General features: G+C 32.9%; 1 protein-coding gene across 2 annotated transcripts in view; it reads left to right on the plus strand.

Moving 5' to 3' along the window:
• Positions 1 to 14393, plus strand: part of LOC118199817 (uncharacterized) — a 458327-nt gene that overhangs the window by 20631 nt on the left and 423303 nt on the right. The window lies entirely within an intron of this gene.

A 14393-nucleotide genomic window follows, 5' to 3' on the forward strand; every position in this document is an offset into this window, starting at 1 on the left:
CTTTGTTTTCATAATAGTCATTCCAAATAATTAAAATTTCTTGGTAATTTTTTTTTTTTTTTTTTTTTTTTTTTTTTTTTTTTTTTTTTTTTTGAGGTCAGATAATTATAATGAATTCAGTGTTTTCAATTTATTTAGGGGTACTTCAATTTATTTAGGGGTAATTGTTTTTAATTATTTTTTTTGTTTCAGTTAGTTATCATGCAAATTTTAAATATGGAGTTATAAAAATTTATTATGAATTATATTGTATGTGTTTCTTCTTTTTGAAGCTTACAGAATTAAATGTACTCATTGGTCGAATAATTCGGGATTAAATAGATTTTTGCAAAATTAAAATTATGTAAAATCCAAGCTACAGCATTTTTAGAATTATTATATGTATAGTGAAGATGGAAAATAGTCATTTTTGTAATTGCTATTTAAAAAAATCAATTTCTAATTTCATAATTTGAAATAATCTTCATCAGGATGAGCTGCAACAATATTTGTTTGATTCAGTGGATTATTTATAAAATTTCTTCCCAGGTTTTAATAACACCTGGAAGGTTTGATTTTCAAGTTCAGTATTTAATCTTGTATTAATAAATGTAAGAAGTATTGAATATTTTATGAAAAAGTAATGAAATCACTTATTTTAATAATTTATGTGAAATTCTTTAAAAGGCCTTTTTAAGTGTAATTTTGTATTTGTTAATTTAAGTGAAATGCTTTTGGTTCTTGGCTGCAAAATTTGCTCATTGTTTTCATAATGGTCATTCCAAATAATTGTCTAAAAAATTTCTTGGTATTTGTGAAGATGCTTAAAATTGTTTTGCATATGTATATTCTAAAACTTGAGAAATGTCAATAAAAATCATTTTTTTTACCTCAAATGTGTTATTCTTTGTTTTAATATTTAATAATATGCTTGATATGAAAAGAAAAATAGCGTTATTTATGTAATTAATGCAGATTTGTTAGAAATCTAACATCACGGCAGTAGTTAATTTTGTTTTCTATTAATTCTGATGTTAGTTATAAATTAATGCTAGATATTATATCAAAAGAATAACAATTCTGTGAGTTTACAGAAAGAAGAGTTAAGGGGTAAAATAAGGAATATAAAAATAATAAAATTTATTTATTTATTCATTTATTTTGCAATTGAATTTTAGGATGTTCTATGCGAAACATCTAGACGATTAAAGATTAGAAGATAAAAGATCAGCTACACAATTTATCTGAAATGTATGAAAATAAAACATTTTGAGGAATTTCAAAGTAAAAAAAATTACTATCTCCTCGGACTGCGCTATTTAAATTCCACCCTGCGCTGCTGTTTCACTGCATAGCCGTGGCTCCTCGATATAGCGGCGCAGAGGCGAAACAAGTTTACATTGCGTCTATGGAAGCTTTCATTCTTTTCCTTACAGATTCTTTGCCCAATCGCCAAATCCCGGGTGAGGAGAATCATCATCCAACACCCTTTTAGTTCGGACGTCACTGTAACGACGTTAGGTTATAGTTATGCGTCACCTGACCAGGCTTCCGACCTAAGGTAAATCGAACGGAATGATGCCTGATCAGTGGAAAAAAGCAACAAGCAGCCACCACAACAAGGCAATAGCTGAACGACCAAGTGCCATTAATTCCTCTTAATCAGGAATGTCACAGAAAAGTACTTTACAAAAATGATTACAGGACATCTTGCACAAGATGATACATATGACAATAAGCAAAACTCAATGTATAATATTATAGTACAATAATAGCGCAATTAGTAAGGTACATTAATACATAATTTAATGGTATTCCACAGTATAATGCCTTAATATTATGAGATAGAGCTATGATAAAGTACGAATAATAATATAAGTTAAATACATGAAAACTAAATGTGATACATTAAATTTATGTTGTTTGACATAATAACTGTAGTAATGCAAAACGTTTTATAACACATAAATAGTTATTTAAGAGGAAGCGGGCAAGATGAAAAATTAGCAAACGCCTTCGCCGGGAACCGAACCACGGACCTCTGGAATACCGGCTCAGCGTGTAGAATCACTACACCAGGAAGGCACGCCAGGAAGACGGGAGAAATACCTTATAACATGCTTAGCTGTTCGGCCACATTTTACACTATTCACACCGCTAGGTCAAACTATAAGTATTCAAGAGTCTTGACCACTCCGCCACTACTTATAGCGGTGGAGAGTCCAGGATGTGAAAAGACAGTTGCAGCTTGCCCCACTAGCTATTCTAGAGAACACTTCTAGAGACTTTCGAAGCAACGGGAGTATTTCAGTGTTATGCTCGCTGAACACTCCCGTTCAACGTGAACAATGGCATAGCGTGTTTTTGTTTTGAAAGAGTATATAGGTCTGTGAGAATAATAAGAACATAAAAGGGATGTAAACGATGAGTCAACAGTTTGACTTAGTCCGAGCTCATCAGGGTTCCGCCAATCTGATGAGAGGACGCATTAAGGATCATGTAAAGATGCTCTAGGTAATTATACGGTAAGATAAACATAACATAACATATACAATAAGATAAAGTAGCAAGGCCATACAGTAAGATAAGCAATGATTCAAAGTGAAAGAAAGAAAAGATAGGACGTAGTTCTCCGCAAAATGCGAGGAATATCTTTGATTATAAAATATTACTCATAGCAAATTTCAAAAAAGTTTTAAGATCTAGCCCTTTTAGGCCACATAAAGTAATCCAGATTCTATAGATGAACCTGGCGAATTTTCGCACAGACGTGAAGTAATACCAGTACAAAAGAAGGATGAAAAAATAACCCTTTATTATTTCCAACTATGAAGAGAAAGGCACATACTTTCGTTCTTTACAATAACATCGACAAGTTGCGGTGGAACTTAAACGTTATTACATCAGTCAAATCAAGTCTAAATTGAATAGCGCTGGATTAGCACAATGGTAACTTTAGGTTGGCTCAATAATCCTAAAAGGCGTGATAATTATTCGAAATGGCCAAGGGGCGTATTAGCGTGACAGCAAGATCAGAAATGAAACGTGCGCTGGCTAGCGAAAACACGTTCTGAATATACTCCAAGATTCACACGTTTTTAAATACTTACTTCACTTAACTTTAAATTTACATCATAGTAAAGAAATGCGAGGGGAGTCGAAGAGGTCAGGAACGATATCAAAAATGTGAATAATAGGTTAAATCACTTAGGAAAACCTTACAGAGTAACTTCAATTTTAAAGCTGTAATTACTGAGAGAGGAACTCTCTAGCAAAGGAGGAGACAGAGTCGCGGAATCCGAATTAGTTATTTAACTAGTTGAGAGCAGGCTTCAAAGTAGCCGATATGTATAAAGTTACTCAAGCTGGAGGGGAATCTTTTTTAGGAGCTTTAAGAAAAATATCTCGTAAATCTTCGAAAACAATTTTTCCGGAATCTTCCAGAGTGCTAAAAAAATCGGCAAGAAATTTCGAAATAGCGTCGGGTTGGCGGCAAAAAATATCAATTAGAGCGAGTAGGAAGATGTTTGCTTGCATCGCGTGTTCTACTTTAGCTATCCATATAGTTCAAAGGGCAGTATTCTCAGAATCATAAAATCTACGATATAATGCATGAAATAAATATGTAAAAATATGAGTGGTCTCGATTAAGCGAAGTGAGGCAATAAAATTATAATGAAAATGTTGTAAATAATTAAGTAAACATACAGTAACAGATACACGAAGAGTACGAAAATATCAAAAAATTCTAAATAAAAATAAATACGAATATTTACATAAACTTGCAGTACTTTAATAGACATATATATATAAAAGTACCACCAAAACCAAAATTTAGTTAAATCAAAAAAGAAATTTAGGTAGCAAAGATAAAATTGAAATAAACTGAGGTAAGGCGGCAAAAAAGACGATTTTTTTTAAAAGCTTTGCTTATTTACACATCCTTGAGACTTAAGATTAATATTTTCGACAACCTACTAACAGCAGTTTTATGATTATAAAAAAGTATCAAAAAAGTCCCGAAATGGAAAGAGGAAAGAATTATTAGCCAGAAAAGCAAGCGTATGCTGAATAAAATTTTTTAATTTGGAATTTTTATGGGCAAAATAAACAATTAAACAAATAAGGCCTCATTCGAAAATTCAACAAACAGGAAAAAAACAACAAAAGTTTATGAACAACTGATTTACGAATTTTGAAGTACTGAAAATTCTTGCCAGTATGTGCAAACACCAAAGGATAACTGCAGCAAAATATATACTTTTTTTTACTCTTGTGTATATATATAGTGTACGTAAAAAAAGTATACACTTTGTCAACTTCTCAAAGGAGCAGCGCAAAAATCAATCAAAGTCGACAACTGAAAGCGTTATTTTTTCTGACTGATTATTCTTATCATAAATGGTGATTGAAGATGTGCTGTTTAAGAAACCTGTCGGTTTTAATTCTGTTAAGAGGAAGCCCGTGACTGATTTTTAAATGTCTTTGACCTCATACTTACAAAAACGTCAGATGGCATTTTGATCATTTCAGAATGAAGGTTGCTGTTTAAACTACAATTAAAAGAATTGATTCGTAATTTAACGAAACGTTCCTTAGGGCAACGGTAATTTCAAAAGTGAATTCAAAATTTACTTCATCATAAGTAACTGAAATTTAATAGAACTTTAATTTTTACTTTCAGCTGAATAATTTCAGTTTGAAGCAATAAATTCACTTTAAGCAGTAGTTACTTTTATTTCATATTTTTATTGCATGTTACAACAGTAATTTATATTGCAATTTTTACTACATATATACAATGATTTTTTTACATGTGCAATGAGCTTAGTTGCAGAATACTTCAGATAGTGAATTTCAGTTCAGTATTGCTCATCATTGAGTTCTCAATAGTAAATCGTACAATTGTATATATGTATATGTAACACTATCCCTTGTCTACTTTTTATGGCTGTATGTACATGTATTGTACTTCAGGCTCTAGTTACAAGTACGACAAATTTTTAGTTCTCTCAAGATGAGACTTGCTGTACGTAAACAAGGCATTTGGAGGGGGGTGCTGCTTTATAAATGTCTACAGAACGTTAGCTGTAAATTTACGTAATGTACTTATTTGAAATTATCTAATTCCTCTTGCATGTTCTATTATGTAAGTGGGGTAGCACATCCGGCTAGCTAGTGGAAGATACGTGGATCGAATTCTGGAGTGAGTTATTTCGTTTTCTCCTGTTTGAAAGAGTAAAAATAACTAAATTATGTTTATAGTACCGCTCGAATTAAATATGACGAATAAAAGATAATTCATTGCTACATGAATTTGGTCGTGGCTCGTGTCTCTTCCCAGTCGCTCTAAGTAGAGGAGAGGAGCTATCGCATTCCTTTGTACACCCTCTCATAATGTAAATCCAGATACGAGTCGAAAGGTTAGTAATTCGTTGGCTACGACATAACTCAATTTTCATGTTCCCAGCGCCGATTAAAAAAAAAAAAAAAAAAAAAAAAAAAAACTTGATAACCTTTATATACTCACATTCTAAAATCCTAAAGTTAAAATCCTAAAATAAAAAGTCTCGAGAAATCTATGGGATACGATCGCCGAAACAGATTCATATCTCTGCGAAAGAACTGGCGATATGGGCATTTTAATGTCTTCTTATATATAAAACGTTAATATGAATCTTACTTTAAGAAATATTTCACAATGACATTCTTCTTCTTAAGCACACAACACTTGAGCATTTTGTCATAACTTAATAAATCCAATTCTGAAACTAAATTTCTGAGGAAGGAACAAGAGGAAAAACACAATAATTTGACATCAAGGCATATCCTCGACATTTAACTGCTTTTCAATTCGATAACTTTCAAGATTTTGAGCACAGCAATTAAATTATTCGATTTTTGAGGGTTTGTTCACTCGTGTTGGCTTAATATCTTTACGTGAAACTTATCGAAAATGTTTATATTAATTCTATGTTTTTGCAGAATTTAGCAGTAAAAATTATTCCAAAGATAAAATAATATAGCTTTGCTAACTCTTTCCCTTAGAAAGTAAAATGAATTTTCAGTATTACTGAAAAGAGAGGTCATGTAAGAATTCTGCGGCATTATCGCGAATTTTAAGTATGAATAAATACACTCTGTAGATGTGAAAATTATACTGACAGGATTTTTGTAAACAGTCTTGCCCAGTTTAGAACTTATAAGGTATATCTCCCACCTTCTTGGCGTGCTTTCGTTGTGTAGTGGTTCTGCACGCTGGCCCGGTATTCCAGAGGTCCGTGGTTTGATTCCCGGCAAAGGCGATTGCTAATTTTTCATCTTTCCTGCTTCCAAAAAAATCTTATGTCCTACAGTGGGTCCCGAACTAAAAAGGGTGTTGGATGATGATTCTCCTCACCCAGGATTTGGCGACTGGGTCTCCTGAAAACCCTAGTCGCCTTTTAAAAAGGGGAGTATATAAAGTATTTCTCCTACTTTTCTAGCGTGACTTCGTGGTGTAGTGGTTCTGCACACTGGGCCGGTATTCCAGATGTTCGCGGTTCAATTCCCGGTGAAGGCGTTGTTCATTTTTCATCACTCCTGCTTTTAAAAAATGCCTAATGTCTCTACAGTGGCTCCCGAACTAAAAGGGTTCTTGGATGATGAATCTCCGCATCCAGATTTAGCAAAAACCCCAGTCGCCCTTTAAAAGGGGAAGTATATAATGTATATCTCCCATCTTCTTGGCGTGCTTCATGGTGTAGTAGTTCTGCGCACTGGGCCGCTATTTCAGAGGTCCGCGGTTCAATTCTCGGCGAAGGAGTTGTTCATTTTTTATTACTCCTTCTTTACAAAAATACCCTTCTCTTTCAGGCATGTATTTTGATACTTCATATGATATGTAGTATCTTATAAATACATATTCATTAAAATTTATAGTTATTCGGAAGATAAATGTACTTTATGTTTGCCGAATTTCCTTATTCATGTTTTTCTTGCTCGAACTAAGTGCAACAAAATTAAAAAAGCTTCACATAATTCAAATATCAGGAAATTTTCTCACTAATTCTCACTCATAGCAGCAAACTACCTGTGAAAGTCCCGCCGAACTTTTCCCTTCTAACTATTGAGCTTTACGCTAGCTAACACAAAAACGTACCCATCAAAACGAAGCAAACACAGGCTGGCATTCAGTCTAAGATTTCGGTGACTCAGCTGCACATTCACTTTCTCTAATTATTTGTGAAAGATTTGAGTCGGATGTCTAAGGAGTAGCAGAGACAACAAAACGGGTGAGATTCAAGTTACAGGGAAGTAGAAATGAAGATACCTTATTAGATATTGCAATGTTTCTATTACTGTAGATTCTTACATCTAAATTAAGTTTCTTTTAAGTAAATAATATTGGGATAATTACTCCATGAGTACTCTTCATTTGTGATGATCTTATTGCAATCGCGTCTTTTGGAAATTCAATTATTCGTATAATTTTCTCCTCTCGATTTTTGGACGATAAAATTAGTTAGACAAAAATGGAAGAAAAGGAAAAGAAAAGGGAGCGGAAATAAAGTAAATCAAAAAGAAAGGGAAAACATCAACTCTTAATTTATAGCACTCGTTTCCCTTGCTGCGTTTGTAATAGTAAGAATTACGTACAATGCTTGTCGCCACAAACATTACTCGAATTTTCAAATACACATTTAACTGTGCATTTGAAACATGTACTAAATTTTTTTAGACTATTTTTATAGTTTGCTTTATTTAACTGTTTCACAATATATCATTTCTCTCTTCGCATACTATAGCATCAGTTGCTTTTACTCTGTATACGTACCACAATTAGTTAATTTATCTTTAAACACGTATTTTTTTCTACTGTGCAGTTCACAGCAGTGACCCAAAGCCAGTACCATTCTAATGCTGAAAACATTTGGGTTTCTTAAAATCGTCCAAATGTATTTCCGTTTGTTGGTTCGAATTCGCTAAGTACAGCGAATTAACAATTTCATAATATTCCAATCTTCACTTACAATAAATTAGCCTTTCATCTCTGCCTGGTAAGTCTTATCCACTGTTGTCCAAGTAGGTAAATTCAGCGAATGGTTTGTTTTGGTTTATTTGGTTATGGCGAAGAACATGAGGGTTATCTGTCTAAAGAGAGGGATGCCTTCTTGGAGGACGATTTAGGAGAAACTATCTCGTATCCATGTTACACAAGGAAAAATGATGAAAACGCCCTTGCAGCTGGCCCACTTGCATGGAATCGAACCCATGTCGAACTTCCAGTGTTCAGCGAATTTATTACTCCGACGCTGTTGGGCTAAGACTGTCGAAGACTAATGATAGACTGTCACTGGTTCGAATCTAAATAAACGGCCCCTGTGTTGTTGTTTTTGTGATTTTATTCACGAGTAACATAAATGTGAACCAGTTTTCCGTGTAAAATTCAGGTCCTAGTAGTAAGTCCGTTAAGTAGACGCCTTCTTGTGCTTTGTTCTATTCAAATAAACGAGGAAAAAAAAAAAAAAAAAAAACATATCACAGAAATTTTCTACTTTCGAAAGCTTATCTTAAGAACGTAACATCAATTTCTATGCTTCTCATTTTTTTATATTAATGCTTGTTATTTCCAGTAATCAAGATAGTAAGACTACTGAGTCATGATAGGTTGTCCTACATTCGGCTGTCTATAATTAACTGCATGAAGTTTTTTGTTATGTTTAGTATGAATGCGAGTTATTTTTTCTTAAAAATTTCTCCATGAAACAAGCCTCCTAAATGACCAATACCGAAGCAATTTTTTATCAATCAGAGAAGCCAGAGTTTAATTACTAATATCATTTTTTTCTACCTCTAATTGTGTCATTTTTTCAGACATCTACCACCATCGTTTGCTCCATAGGCGTTTAATTAATTAAATTTCATAAATTCGATATGTAGCTCGTGAATATATTTTATAAAAAGGAAGTCGGTTATAGCAACACACATATAGTTTTATCTATTTCTCTATTCTATTTCGATTCTACAAAAAATTATCTTTTTGAAATCCTAATTCTTAAAATTCCTTAGCAATATCAGATTTCTTTTGAATCATAATTTTTAAATTTTCTTTGGAACGTCAGATTCCTTTTTAAGTATATCTTTTTATACCAGTTTACCTTAAAGCTGGTTTAAATAAATTTCGAAATATGTTGTTTAGCATCAATTATTTTAGAATTTAAAGGGCCTCCCAGACGGCAAAGTGCTTAGTGACGATGACTGCCCTACCGAAGGGCCAAGGCTAGAATCCCTGAGAAAGCGTGGATCTTTGTAAATGTATAGTATCTGTACGGCATAGGGACACTCAAAATAGACAGCGAGCCGAAAGTCCTCTCGAGAGCTTTGTGGTAGGTAAAGAGGGATGTTGTCACCTATATGGTGCTCAAGGCTCTTGCCAATGACAGAGGCAATCCTGAACTCTTTGCCATGATAGAGTTCGAAAGTTTGTTCTGATTAGTTCAGACTGAAGAAATTAGTCACAACAACAACATAAATTGAGGAACTGAATTTTGTAATAAGCTTTTTTTATTATTAAATGCCTTAGAACTAGAGAGAGTATTAGTTCCTTTCTCCTCAACCTTCTTTTTAGTCTTTTGACAATACAGATTTTATTTTATTGCTTCATACAAACGACAGAACAGCACCGAAAGGAAGTCATGCCTTTGTCTTTTCGCGTGCTAATAGTTAAATAAATGCCAATACATTTCTTTCCGCTGCTTCTAGTCGTTCTTCAATTACAATTTCTGGTGGCTCTTCACAGGAAATTACTATTTCGACAAACAGTACATAATTTATTTTAAATTTAAAAAATTCAAAAACCCTGGCTATTTTACCTTTAAATGTAACTTGTGCCGTTAAATGATATGTCGTTGGAATAAATACCTTCTTCTACTGCCTTTCTGATGATTAAATTTTTCTTTACTTATGAATTCACGATTTATCGTCTGCAATTTAAAATTCACATTATTAGGTCACCGTTAATTTCATTTTTAATTTTCAGAAGACAGCCTGAAGCATTAAATAAACACATTAGGGTATTGCCCATGAATTTCAAGCTCTTTGTAAAGAAAAGCATTTCCCAGTACATTAATATACCAGTTTTATAACATTCTAACCCAAAGAAAAGTTATTATTAAGCGGGAAAACTGTGTGTGCTTTATATTTGTTTACCAGCCGCCAATATATGAATTAACTCAAGCCACGTGACCACACTAAAGAAGAGCAAACGAATACCTCCTTCCAAAAGCTTCAGGTGTCACCCGTTTAATCCTTTAAAAGAAAATAAATTGTCGAAAGGTGCTTTTTATGTGGTCATACATCGTTCATCATTCATCCATGAGATTTCTGTGATTGGTCAAGGAAGAGTTATTTTATTAATACTCTTCGTATCCCTCTATTTTTTCTTTTATAATCCACTGAACACCTGCGCACAGTGTAATTAAAACTGTTTTTTACTCCATCCTACGTGCTTTATCCGATCTATCACTCGATATAAACTCTTGTTCGCAGTTGATAACAATCTACGGACCTCCCTGGGACCACGGCTGAAGAAATCCACCGCATTAATTAAGGAGTTCGAGTTTGCTATCTCACTTTCGACCAACATTTAAAGCTATTGACGGACGCACCTACTTAATTAGAATTCATAGTTTGGCTTAAAGCAATGATCACCGTTTATAAGCTTTTCATATTATCTGATAATGTGTCATATAATAAGTGTAAAATAATCTATAAATCATAGGCATTAGGTTTTATTAGACAACTGAATTTTGTATGCAAAGCTTACAAAGTCAGTAAAAAAACAGTATCTTTAAAATATGTTTATTTTTATTTACTCCATTATCTGTAATTTAGAGCGCATCAGGAAAAGTAAAAATAATTCGAATTTGAGGACTAATAATCACAGATCACATATTAAAAAACCTTTGCATTACCAGTATAACTTTAAATTCACAGCAGATTCAGAAAATTTTAATTCTGACAATTTCTAGAATATGGCAGATAAAATTTTAAAAATCATCCCTAATCTGCGAAATAAACTTTTCTCATAATCACACTACATTCTAACACTCTACTGTTATGAACATGACATCTGTGTTAAACAATCAAGACAAATTGAATCTAACGGTATAACCTATATCCAGTAAAAACTTTTCAGGATTGAGACTGCTTGGCTAACAATTTTCTCGAGGGCTATCTTCCTAAGGGAAGGGATGCCTTCGTGGAGGACTTTCTAAGGGAAACTGGCTCGTATACACGTCACACATGGGGAAAACCACGAAAACACCCATGCAGCCAGCTCGTTCGTGGTATTCGAACCTCGAACCGAACTACCAGTGTTCAGCGACTTAACCACTCGGCCACTGGTGGGCGTTCAAAATGGGAAGCCCAAATGGTAGGTGAAAAGATGTCATGTATTATTTCATAGCAATTTAACACCGCGAGGAAGCTAATTCATACAGTTAATAAAGAAAAGTCTTTATTATTCAAGATGCAACTGTGTATTTATTGCAAGGGATCGTCTGAACACGAAGCTTACAATAAATATTTACCTCACGTAGTAATACACTCTATTCTACAATGATGCAATATCAGCGAAAATAAAGTCACATTTGACTTTAGTTTGCCTTAGATGTTTAAAAAAAGGGCTGCAAGCATTTTTTCTTGTAAGCTTAATTTTGTGCACTTAAATGGTAATAGAATATAAAGCAAAAAAAAAAAAAAAAAAAAAAGGAAAGGATTGGAATCGTAACTGAATTTAAAGGATAAACAGCTAAACTACCTGTAAGATAGTATGAACCCATTTTCTTCACCTTGCCTTTGTAAAAGGGGGAGAAAGACAACCCAAAAGCACCCACACGAAAGCACCACTGTTATGCAAGAATCCATTTCTACCTCTCGTCGCATCCCTGACAGAGAAAACGTATCAAGGGCAAGGTAAGAAGTTCAAGTTCAGCAATGGAACAAAAGGAAGGGGTTTCTGCAGGGATTTACTTCCTCCATTCCACCATTTTTTTATGGCCTTGCCAGTTAACGTTATAGAATTCGGTAGAAGACAGGCGGAGGCGAAGAGGAGGAAAGCTGAACGAAGTCTTCGTTCAAGGGGGTTTAAGGTTATGGTTAAGATCGTGAGAAAGTGGTAAGAAAGTGAAACTATCAGAGGGAGAAGGGGTTACTTGAAAACAGAACAAAAGGATAACGTAAACTATAGATGTATGGTGAATGTACAGGTAGAAAGTTTCGTATGCTAATAGAACCCCATTACCTCCAAAAATACAACAATAAAGAATTTTTTTAAAAATTTTATAGCAATATTCAGTGTTTAGCATGACCGTTAGACACTATATGATACTTTAGCATCAAGGTATTTGGCAATAAATTTCACAGACATTTCAAGCATCTTGATTTACTAAATAATGGACTGAAAGATAAACCTTGTTTCGCTTGAGCTTAGCTAGAGTTTCCAAAGATAAATGCAGCTTCGCAGTAAATATATGGTATTCGCTTAAAATAGTTCGAAATATTAATTTTTTGTGACTACAGCATGAGCCGTCTCGAGTTGCTATGAGATGGATGTAAGAAAATGAAGCGCGGCTGTGTGATAAAAAGACAAAAAGGCTAAAAGCTCTCAAGTTGCTGTTTAGCTAGTTAGTAGTTGGTAATGTAAGAGGTTAGGCTGCGGCCACAGAATTTTTTATTGCTTGGAATTTTTCCCTAAGTGACACTTTCTCTATAAATAGATTGAAACTTGTGTGTGTCTTGATGCTGAAGACACTTTAATGCTCGAGTCGTGGACATTAAGAATGATTCATGCGTTTGTTTACTTGCTAAAGCATTATTTTCTTTACTACAAGAAACTAAAAATTTTCATTTTCTGATCTAATCTTTTAATATTTGTATCTGCCTGTGGGAAAAACTACACAAATTCTATATCTAGCATGAAATTCTAAGCCATGCAACACTAAAAGCTTAGTTATCTTCGTAAGCAATTCCATATTACATCAGACAGTCATAGCCTACACTATACTAAAACTCAGATTCTGAAATTCTGGATTCATGAAGTCATTTTTAAATAACAAAATATAAATTTATAATATAAAATATTTTAAATCTGATTTTTTCAATGAAATTTTTGAATTATCAAGCATTATTTATCGGTAATTCCTATACAGTTTCGAAAACTTTTATAAATTATTGCTGTCAAAATTACATTTATCAAAAAACGCAGCTTGTGAAAAAATATCAAAGAATATGCAATTATTTCAGGCCTTTATTAACGAACTCCTTAAATTAAAGAGCTACAGTCTGTAACAGTCAAATGAAAATCATTTACCATATTTTTTTTTTTAAATTTTAGTACAGTATTTACTAATTGCAACATCAGATGAGACTCTGAATCACCAGGTATTACAATAAATAAATATAGATTGCAGGTGACCACCCAACAAAATATTTCGAGCTAAGAAAACGAAATTAGGCTTAAAAAAATTTTTAATTCATATTTGCGTTTCTTTCACTCTGCTTAGAACATTTTGAGATATTATAATCTTATTAAGATATACTCAATATAAAGCAGATGAATTAGCATACGTTCCACAAATATGAATTAGAAAAGTCAAGATTCACTTTACTGTAATTATCTATGCGGATAATGTATTCAGTTATTTATTTTTTATTTATATAAAACATTTTATTTATTTCATATATAGAATAGTTTAGTTATATAGTTTTCATTTATTTAATATCTTAACTACAAACATTCTTACATTCAAGAAAAAAGCTGGAAGTATTTGTTCATAAATTTAAGCAACTTTTGTTAAATGAATCAACTTTTAAGAAACAGTGAAATATTTCACCTCTGAATGTTTTAATTTTTCATCAATGAATCACGAATGAATTTTTAATTTTTCCTAATTAGTTTTTAATTTATTAAAACTAATATTCTTTAAGAAATTCTTTATTTGGTTTCCTATTTCACTCTTATTCGATATTAGAAATCTTCTTCAGTTTGAAAGAATCAAAAAACAGATCTCTAGAGGTTTTGAAAATCGTCTATGTACGAGGGCACGTGGCTGATAATTTAAACATCTTATGTTTCTTTCAAAGACAATTACTACTTCCTGAGACGAGTGGCTGATAAATGACTGTCTTAAATTCTTCGTCCGTCTGAGTTCCTAAGACATGATCATACTCGTATTTTTAGATTCGTTAAAACGGAAAATAATAGCTTCTCTTCAAGGAGTTAAAAACAATTGTTGTGTCTATAATTTAAGCAAATCTGTATTCACGAGATTAATAAACTTTTGTTTAAAATATAATAGATTTTCGAATAATCGAACGATCCTTATTCCACCGCATATTCAGAAAATACGAATAAATTGTTTGTTTTCTAA

Source organism: Stegodyphus dumicola, chromosome 8 (genome assembly GCF_044657685.1).
Source record: "Stegodyphus dumicola isolate Sdum_Otavi_A_Nest chromosome 8, ASM4465768v1".
In the NCBI taxonomy this organism is placed as follows: domain Eukaryota; kingdom Metazoa; phylum Arthropoda; class Arachnida; order Araneae; family Eresidae; genus Stegodyphus; species Stegodyphus dumicola.